The following is an 11378-nucleotide window of genomic DNA, read 5'->3' as shown; positions in this document are numbered from 1 at the left end:
AGATTTCATCTGGAGAGAGAGGGGAGAGAGGTCAAAGCACAGGGTAGGGCAGTGTGAGCAGGACCAGCAGTGTCGTTTGACTTAGCAAACGAGGATCGGATGTCGTCAACCTTCTTTTCAAAATGGTTGACGAAGTCATCCGCAGAGAGGGAGGAGGGGGGGGGGGAGGGGGAGGAGGATTCAGGAGGGAGGAGAAGGTAGCAAAGAGCTTCCTAGGGTTAGAGGCAGATGCTTGGAATTTAGAGTGGTAGAAAGTGGCTTTAGCAGCAGAGACAGAAGAGGAAAATGTAGAGAGGAGGGAGTGAAAGGATGCCAGGTCCGCAGGGAGGCGAGTTTTCCTCCATTTCCGCTCGGCTGCCCGGAGCCCTGTTCTGTGAGCTCGCAGTGAGTCGTCGAGCCACGGAGCAGGAGGGGAGGACCGAGCCGGCCTGGAGGATAGGGGACAGAGAAAATCAAAGGATGCAGAAAGGGAGGAGAGGAGGGTTGAGGAGGCAGAATCAGGAGATAGGTTGGAGAAGGTTTGAGCAGAGGGAAGAGATGATAGGATGGAAGAGGAGAGAGTAGCGGGAGAGAGAGAGCGATGGTTGGGACGGCGCAATACCATCCGAGTAGGGGCAGAGTGAGAAGTGTTGGATGAGAGCGAGAGGGAAAAGGATACAAGGTAGTGGTCGGAGACTTGGAGGGGAGTTGCAATGAGATTAGTGGAAGAACAGCATCTAGTAAAGATGAGGTCAAGCGTATTGCCTGCCTTGTGAGTAGGGGGGGAAGGTGAGAGGGTGAGGTCAAAAGAGGAGAGGAGTGGAAAGAAGGAGGCAGAGAGGAATGAGTCAAAGGTAGACATGGGGAGGTTAAAGTCACCCAGAACTGTGAGAGGTGAGCCATCCTCAGGAAAGGAACTTATCAAGGCGTCAAGCTCATTGATGAACTCTCCAAGGGAACCTGGAGGGCGATAAATGATAAGGATGTTAACCTCTCTAGGCTAACCTGCTCCTGTAACGATAAAACAAACAGAAAATACTGTCAGCATGAAACCTAAAATAGCCATTGATAAGCACTAATAATCACAATAATAATAATAGCAATAATAACAATTATAATAATAATAATAATAATTACAATAATGTTAGTAGCCTATATGACTATTTATTAAATACTAAGTTATTTACTTAACCTCTATGGGCAAGGCGGGATGAATTCGTCCCACCTACGTAACAGCCACTTGCAGCCTGTGGCGCGATTTTCAAAATCTTAAAAATCCTATTACTTCAATTTCTCAAACATATGACTATTTTACAGCCATTTAAAGATAAGACTCTCGTTAATCTAACCACACTGTCCGATTTCAAAAAGGCTTTACAACGAAAGCAAAACATTAGATTTTGTCAGCAGAGTACCCAGCCAGAAATAATCAGACACCCATTTTTCAAGCCAGCATATAATGTCACCAAAACCCAGAAGACAGCTAAATGCAGCACTCACCTTTGATGATCTTCATCAGATGACAACCCTAGGACATTATGTTATACAATACATGCATGTTTTGTTCAATCAAGTTCATATTTATATCAAAAAACAGCTTTTTACATTAGCATGTGACGTTCAGAACTAGCATACCCCCCGCAAACTTCCGGGGAATTCGCTAACATTTTACTAAATTACTCACGATAAACGTTCACAAAAAGCATAACAATTATTTTAAGAATTATAGATACAGACCTCCTCTATGCACTCGATATGTCCGATTTTAAAATAGCTTTTTGGTGAAAGCACATTTTGCAATATTCTAAGTACATAGCCCAGGCATCACGGGCTCGCTATTTAGACACCCGGCAAGTTTAGCACTCACCATAATCATATTTACTATTATAAAAATGTCATTACCTTTTGTTGTCTTCGTCAGAATACACACCCAGGACAGCTACTTCAATAACAAATGTTGGTTTGGTCCAAAATAATCCATCGTTATATCCGAATAGCGGCGTTTTGTTCGTGCGTTCCAGACACTATCCGAAATAGTAAAGAAGTGTCGCGCGCTTGGCGCAATTCCTGACAATAAAATTCAAAGTATTCCATTACCGTACGTCGAAGCATGTCAACCGCTGTTTAAAATCAATTTTTACGTCATTTTTCTCGTAGAAAAGCGATAATATTCCGACAGGGAATCTCCTTTTCGGCAAACAGAGGAAAAAATCCCAAAGGCGGGGGCGGTCGGGGTCACGCGCATAAGCTAGTGTCTCTTGATGGGCCACTTGAGAAAGGCGATAATGTGTTTCAGCCTGGGGCTGGAATGACGACATTCTGTTTTTTCCCGGGCTCTGAGAGCCTATGGAAGACGTGGGAAGTGTCACGTTAGAGCAGAGATCCTTAGTAAATGATAGAGATGGCAAAGAAGTTCCAGAAATGGTCAGACAGGCCACTTCCTGTAAAGGAATCTCTCAGGTTTTGACCTGCCATTTGAGTTCTGTTATACTCACAGACACCATTCAAACAGTTTTAGAAAATGTAGGGTGTTTTCTATCCATATGTAATAAGTATATGCATATTCTAGTTACTGAGTAGGAGTGGTAACCAGATTAAATCGGGTATGTTTTTTATCCAGCCGTGTCAATGCTGCCCCCTAGCCCTAACAGGTTAAGCTTGAAAGGGCTGGTAACTGTGACAGCAAGGAATTCAAATGAGGAGATAGACAGATGGGTCAGGGGAGAAAGAGAGAATGTCCACTTGGGAGAGATGAGGATTCCAGTGCCACCACCCCGCTGGCTCGATGCTCTAGGGGTATGCGAGAACACGTGGGCAGACGAGGAGAGAGCAGTAGGAGTAGCAGTGTTATCTGTGGTAAACCATGTTTCCGTCAGTGCCAGGAAGTCTAGGGACTGGAGGGTAGCATAGGCTGAGATGAACTCAGCCTTGTTGGCCGCAGACCGGCAGTTCCAGAGGCTGCCGGAGACCTGGAACTCCACGTGGGTCGTGCGCGCTGGGACCACCAGGTTAGAGTGGCAACGGCCACGCGGTGTGAAGCGTTTGTATGGCCTGTGCAGAGGGGAGAGAACAGGGATAGACAGACACATAGTTGACAAGCTACAGAAGAGGCTACGCTAATGCAAAGGAGATTGGAATGACAAGTGGACTACACGTCTCGAATGTTCAGAAAGTTAAGCTTACGTTGCGAAAATCTTAATGACTAAAATGACGAAAATGATACAGTACTGCTGGCTGGTGGAGTAGGCTAACTAGCAGTGGCTGCGTTGTTGACTTTGTTTGAACGTGTAGCTGGCTAGATAACCTCGATAGTTTCAGTACTACACCTTGTCATGATACAAAAGCAACTTTGTAGCTAGCTAACATAACACTAATCAAGAAGTTCCTTTGTAATGTATTTAGTTTCTACAGTGCTGCTCGTCGGTAATAGTTGGCTAGGTTTGGAAAAATGGCGTCGCGGGGGACGGAAATAGCTGGCTAGCTAACCTCGATAATTACTAAACTACACATGTATCAAGCTATGACAAAGACAACTATGTAGCTAGCTAGCTAACACTGCACTAGTCAAATCGTTCCGTTGTAATGTATTAGTATCTACAGCGCTGCTAGTCGGTAACGGTTGGCTAGCTAGCAGTGGGTTTGATGATGACTAGGTGTGTTGACTAAGTCTGGAGTCTGGACAAGGCGTCGCGGCTGGCTAGCTAACCTCGATAATTACTCTAAACTACACAATTATCTTAGATACAAAGACAGCAAAGACAACTATGTAGCTAGCTAACTAACACTAACACTACACTAATCAAGTCGTTTCGCTGTAATGTAATAGTTTCTACAGTGCTGCTAGTCGGTAGTAGTTGGCTAGCTAGCAGTGTTGACTAGCTAGCTAGCAGTGTTGACTACGTTAGGAGGACGAAAAATAGCTAGCCTCGATAATTACTCTAATTACTCTAAACTACACAATTATCTTTGATACAAAGACGGCTATGTAGCTAGCTAAGAAAAATTGCTCAGATCAAACAAACCAAACCGTTGTAATGTAATGAAGTGTAATATTACCTGTGGAGCGAAGCGAAGACCAGAGGACATTTCTCCAAAAAGTACTATCTTTGTCCCCATGTGCAGTTGCAAACCGTAGTCTGGCTTTTTTATGGCGGTTTTGGAGCAGTGGCTTCTTCCTTGCTGAGCGGCCTTTCAGGTTATGTCAATATAGGACCCGTTTAACTGTGGATATAGGTACTTTTGTACCTGTTTCCTCCAGCATCTTCACAAGGTCCTTTGCTGTTGTTCTGGGATTGATCTGCACTTTTCGCACCAAAGTACGTTCATCTCTAGGAGACAAAACGCGTCTCCTTCCTGAGCGGTATGACGGCTGCGTGGTCCCAAGGTCTTTATACTTGCATACTATTGTTTGCACAGATGACCGTGGCACCTTCAGGTGTTTGGAAATTGCTCCCAAGGATGAACCAGACTTGTGGAGGTCAACAACCAAAATATTTTGAGGTCTAGGCTGATTTCTTTTGATTTTCCCATGATGTCAAGCAAATAGCTGACTTTGAAGGTAGGCCTTGAAATACATCCACAGGTACACCTCCAGTTGACTCAAATTATGTTAATTAGCCTATCGGAAGCTTAATTTTCTGGAATTTTCCAAGCTGTTTAAAGGCACAGTCAACTTAGTGTATGCAAACTTCTGACCCACTGGAATTGTGATACAGTGAATTATAAGTGAAATAATCTGTCATTAACAATTGTTGGAAAAATTACTTGTGTCATGCACAAAGTAGATGTCCTAACCGACTTGCCAAAACTATAGATTGATAACAAGAAATTTGTGGAGTGGTTGAAAAACGAGTTTTACTGACTCCAACCTAAGTGTATGTAAACTTCCGACTTCAAATTAATAAGCCTACGCACAATCCGTACGTACGTGGACTTGATATACACCTTGAACTAAATATGTCATTTAATTAGAGGTTGGCCTTTTTCTCTTTTTCCAGGCTTTATCAAACAAATTGGCAAACTTGAATATTGAAGAAACAAAAAAACCTTTCAGGTTTTTCTCCTAGAACAGCCAAATAATATCAGGGTTCTAGAATAGAATCACCTGTAAATAGAATAATACCAGGGTTCTCCTAGGCCCTACCACCTAGTGGCTTTCTGGAATAGAAACACCTGTATATAGAATAATACCAGGGTTCTCCCAGGCCCTACCACCTAGTGGGCTTTCTGGAATAGAAACACCTGTATATAGAATAATACCAGGGTTCTCCCAGGCCCTACCACCTAGTGGCTTTCTGGAATAGAAACACCTGTATATAGAATAATACCAGGGTTCTCCCAGGCCCTACCACCTAGTGGCTTTCTGGAATAGAAACACCTGTATATAGAATAATACCAGGGTTCTCCCAGGCCCTACCACCTAGTGGCTTTCTGGAATAGAAACACCTGTATATAGAATAATACCAGGGTTCTCCCAGACCCTACCACCTAGTGGGCTTTCTGGAATAGAAACACCTGTATATAGAATAATACCAGGGTTCTCCCAGGCCCTACCACCTAGTGGCTTTCTGGAATAGAAACACCTGTATATAGAATAATACCAGGGTTCTCCTAGGCCCTACCACCTAGTGGGCTTTCTGGAATAGAAACACCTGTATATAGAATAATACCAGGGTTCTCCCAGGCCCTACCACCTAGTGGGCTTTCTGGAATAGAAACACCTGTATATAGAATAATACCAGGGTTCTCCTAGGCCCTACCACCTAGTGGCTTTCTGGAATAGAAACACCTGTATATAGAATAATACCAGGGTTCTCCCAGGCCCTCCCACCTAGTGGGCTTTCTGGAATAGAAACACCTGTATATAGAATAATACCAGGGTTCTCCCAGGCCCTACCACCTAGTGGGCTTTCTGGAATAGAAACACCTGTATATAGAATAATTCCAGGGTTCTCCCAGGCCCTACCACCTAGTGGCTTTCTGGAATAGAAACACCTGTATATAGAATAATACCAGGGTTCTCCCAGGCCCTACCACCTAGTGGGCTTTCTGGAATAGAAACACCTGTATATAGAATAATACCAGGGTTCTCCCAGGCCCTACCACCTAGTGGGCTTTCTGGAATAGAAACACCTGTATATAGAATAAAACATTAAGGTCACCTGCTCTTTCCATGACCTAGACTGACCAGGTGAATCCAGGTGAAAGCTGTGATCCCTTATTAATGTCACTTGTTAAATCCACTTCAATCAGTGTAGATTAATGAGAGGAGACAGGTTCAATGATTTTGGAGCCTTGAGACAACTGAGAGATGGATTGTGTGTGTTGCCATTCAGAGGGGGAGACAATAGATTTAACCTGTTAGGGCTAGGGGGCAGCATTTGCACGTCTGGATAAAAAAAATGTACCCGATTTAATCTGGTTACTAATCCTACCCAGTAACTAGAATATGCATATACTTATTATATATGGATAGAAAACACTCTAAAGTTTCCAAAACTGTTTGAATGGTGTCTGTGAGTATAACAGAACTCATTTGGCAGGCAAAACCCTGAGACATTTTCTGACAGGAAGTGGATACCTGATGTGTTGTATTACCTTTAAACCTATCCCATTGAAAAACACAGGGGCTGAGGAATATTTTGGCACTTCCTATTGCTTCCACTAGATGTCACCAGCCTTTACAAAGTGTTCTGAGTCTTCTGGAGGGAGATCTGACCGAACAAGAGCCATGGAACGATGATGTCCCATTAGACACCTGGCGCGCGAGTTCATGTTGGGTACCCTCGTTCCAATACGTTATAAAAGAGTATGCATTCGTCCACCTTGAATATTATTCATGTTCTGGTTAAAAAAGGCCCTAATGATTTATGCTATACAACGTTTGACATGTTTGAACGAACGGAAATATATTTTTTCCCCTCGTTCATGACGAGAAGTCCGGCTGGCTTAGATCATGTGCTAACAAGACGGAGATTTTTGGACATAAATGATGAGCTTTTTTGAACAAAACTACATTCGTTATGGACCTGTGATACCTGGAAGTGACATCTGATGAAGAGAATCAAAGGTAATGGATTATTTACATAGTATTTTCGATTTTAGATCTTCCCAACATGACGTCTAGTCTGTATCGCAACGCGTATTTTTCTGGGCGCAGTGCTCAGATTATTGCAAAGTGTGATTTCCCAGTAAGGTTATTTTTAAATCTGGCAAGTTGATTGCGTTCAAGAGATGTAAATCTATAATTCTTTAAATGACAATATAATATTTTACCAATGTTTTCTAATTTTAATTATTTAATTTGTGACGCTGACTTGACTGCCGGTTATTGGAGGGAAACGATTTCCTCAACATCAATGCCATAGTAAAACGCTGTTTTTGGATATAAATATGAACTTGATAGAACTAAAAATGCATGCATTGTCTAACATAATGTCCTAGGAGTGTCATCTGATGGAGATTGTAAAAGGTTAGTGCATCATTTTAGCTGGTTTTATGGTTTTGGTTACCCTGTCTTCGAATTGACAAAACATTACACACAACTCTTGTAAATGTGCTGTCCTAACATACTCTAAATTTATGCTTTCGCCGTAAAACCTTTTTGAAATCGTAAAACGTGGTTAGATTAAGGAGATGTTTATCTTTCAAAGGGTGTAAAATAGTTGTATGTTTGAAAAATTTGAATTTTGACATTTATTTGGATTCAAATTTGCCGCTCTTGAAATGCACCTGCTGTTGATGGAGTGCACCACGGGTGGCACGCTAGCGTCCCACCTAGCCCCAAGAGGTTAAGGGCCTTGAGACAACTGAGAGATGGATTGTGTGTGTTGCCATTCAGAGGGGAGACAATAGATTTAAGGCCTTTGAACGGGGTATGATAGTAGGTGCCAGATGTACCTGTTCCTGTCAAGAACTTGTGGCCATGCACGCCTCCAACTCAATCATCAAGTTTGCAGACGACACTACAGTGGTAGGCTTGATTACCAACAATGACGAGACAGCCTACAGGGAGGAGGTGAGGGCCCTCGGAGTGTGGTGTCAGGAAAATAACCTTACACTCAATGTCAACAAAACAAAGGAGATGATCGTGGACTTCAGGAAACAGCAGAGGGAACACCCCCCTATCCACATCGACGGGACAGTAGTGGAGAGGGTAGTAAGTTTTATGTTCCTCGGCGTACACATCACGGACAAACTGAATTGGTCCACCCAAACAGACAGCGTGGTGAAGAAGGCGCAGCAGCGCCTCTTCAACCTCAGGAGGCTGAAGAAATTTGGCTTGTCACCAAAAGCACTCAAACTTTTACAGATGCACAATTGAGAGCATCCTGTCTGGCTGTATCACCGCCTGGTACGGCAACTGCTCCGCCCATAACCGGAAGGCTGTCCAGAGGGTAGTGAGGTCTGCACAACGCATCACCGGGGGCAAAACTACCTGCCCTCCAGGACACCTACACCACCCGATGTCACAGGAAGGCCAAAAAGATCATCAAGGACATCAACCACCCGAGCCACTGCCTGTTCACTCCGTTATCATCCAGACGGCGAGGTCAGTACAGGTGCATCAAAGCTGGGACCGAGACTGAAAAACAGCTTCTATCTCAAGGCCATCAGACTGTTAAACAGCTTCTATCTCAAGGCCATCAGACTGATAAACAGCTTCTATCTCCAGACCATCAGACTGATAAACAGCCATCACTAACATTGAGTGGCTGCTGCCAACATACAGACTCCATCTCTAGCCACTTTAATAATTGTATGTAATAAATGTATCACTAGTCACTTAAACAATGCCACTTTATATAATGTGTACATATCGTACATTACTCATCTCATATGCATATACTGTACTCTATACCATCTATTGCATCTTGCCTATGCCGTTCGGCCATTGCAGTTCCATATATTTATATGTACATATTCTGATTAATTATTTTACACTTGTGTGTATAAGTTAATTACATTTACATTTTTTACATTTTAGTCATTTAGCAGACGCTCTTATCCAGAGCGACTTACAAATTGGTGCATTCACCTATAATATCCAGTGGAACAACCACTTTACAATAGTGCATCTAAATCTTTTAAGGGGGGGGGGGGGTTAGAAGGATTACTTTATCCTATCCTAGGTATTCCTTAAAGAGGTGGGGTTTCAGGTGTCTCCGGAAGGTGGTGATTGACTCCGCTGTCCTGGCGTCGTGAGGGAGCTTGTTCCACCATTGGGGTGCCAGAGCAGCGAACAGTTTTGACTGGGCTGAGCGGGAACTGTGCTTCCTCAGAGGTAGGGAGGCGAGCAGGCCAGTGGTGGATGAGCGCAGTGCCCTTGTTTGGGTGTAGGGCCTGATCAGAGCCTGAAGGTATGGAGGTGCCGTTCCCTTCACAGCTCCGTAGGCAATCACCATGGTCTTGTAGCGGATGCGAGCTTCGACTGGAAGCCAGTGGAGAGAGCAGAGGAGCGGGGTGACGTGAGAGAACTTGGGAAGGTTGAACACCAGACATTGTGACATTGTTAGATGACTTGTTAGATATTACTGCATGGTCGGAACTAGAAGCACAAGCATTTCGCTACACTTACATTAACATCTGCTAGTGACAAGTAAAATTTGATTTGATTTTGAAGAGGTGTGCGATTTATTTTTGTCTGACTGTAAAATATGCCAGTGCTTTTTCAGGATAGCTTTCATTTTCTCCGAACCCTTGGTGTACTTGGTGCAAGAGACAGTTGCGTTGTTTTTCTTCTTTGGTTGAGTTTAGTAATTCCTCTCTTGGTTTTTGAGATATTTTCATCATTGCAGCATCAAGAGTTTTGTCCTTTTAGCCTTTTGAATTTATCTCACATTTTTTGTAGCATTGCTGTCTGGTGGCCACAGGTTCGTTTAACCCTTTATACAACCTGCCATCTACCCACCTGGGGACTGAGGGTTATGAGAGAACCCCAACATCACTAGCTTCTCTTTATACAACCTGCCATCTACCCACCTGGGGACTGAGGGTTATGAGAGAACCCCCACATCACTAGATTATCTTTATTCAACCTGCCATCTACCCACCTGGGGACTGAGGGTTATGAGAGAACCCCCACATCACTAGCTTCTCTTTATTCAACCTGCCATCTACCCACCTGGGGACTGAGGGTTATGAGAGAACCCCCACATCACTAGCTTCTCTTTATTCAACCTGCCATCTACCCACCTGGAGACTGAGGGTTATGAGAGAACCCCCACATCACTAGCTTCTCTTTATTCAACCTGCCATCTACCCACCTGGGGACTGAGGGTTATGAGAGAACCCCCACATCACTAGCTTCTCTTTATTCAACCTGCCATCTACCCACCTGGGGACTGAGGGTTATGAGAGAACCCCCACATCACTAGCTTCTCTTTATACAACCTGCCATCTACCCACCTGGGGACTGAGGGTTATGAGAGAACCCCCACATCACTAGCTTCTCTTTATTCAACCTGCCATCTACCCACCTGGGGACTGAGGGTTATGAGAGAACCCCCACATCACTAGCTTCTCTTTATTCAACCTGCCATCTACCCACCTGGGGACTGAGGGTTATGAGAGAACCCCCACATCACTAGCTTCTCTTTATTCAACCTGCCATCTACCCACCTGGGGACTGAGGGTTATGAGAGAACCCCCACATCACTAGCTTCTCTTTATTCAACCTGCCATCTACCCACCTGGGGACTGAGGGTTATGAGAGAACCCCCACATCACTAGCTTCTCTTTATTCAACCTGCCATCTACCCACCTGGGGACTGAGGGTTATGAGAGAACCCCCACATCACTAGCTTCTCTTTATTCAACCTGCCATCTACCCACCTGGAGACTGAGGGTTATGAGAGAACCCCCACATCACTAGCTTCTCTTTATTCAACCTGCCATCTACCCACCTGGGGACTGAGGGTTATGAGAGAACCCCCACATCACTAGCTTCTCTTTATTCAACCTGCCATCTACCCACCTGGGGACTGAGGGTTATGAGAGAACCCCCACATCACTAGCTTCTCTTTATTCAACCTGCCATCTACCCACCTGGGGACTGAGGGTTATGAGAGAACCCCCACATCACTAGCTTCTCTTTATTCAACCTGCCATCTACCCACCTGGGGACTGAGGGTTATGAGAGAACCCCCACATCACTAGCTTCTCTTTATTCAACCTGCCATCTACCCACCTGGGGACTGAGGGTTATGAGAGAACCCCCACATCACTAGCTTCTCTTTATTCAACCTGCCATCTACCCACCTGGGGACTGAGGGTTATGAGAGAACCCCCACATCACTAGCTTCTCTTTATTCAACCTGCCATCTACCCACCTGGGGACTGAGGGTTATGAGAGAACCCCCACATCACTAGCTTCTCTTTATTCAACCTGCCATCTACCC

The sequence above is a fragment of the Salmo salar genome, unplaced genomic scaffold (assembly GCF_965601325.2).
Source record: "Salmo salar unplaced genomic scaffold, fSalSal1 ptg000432l, whole genome shotgun sequence".
NCBI classification, from domain to species: domain Eukaryota; kingdom Metazoa; phylum Chordata; class Actinopteri; order Salmoniformes; family Salmonidae; genus Salmo; species Salmo salar.
Note: the sequence above shows the minus strand (reverse complement) of the source record.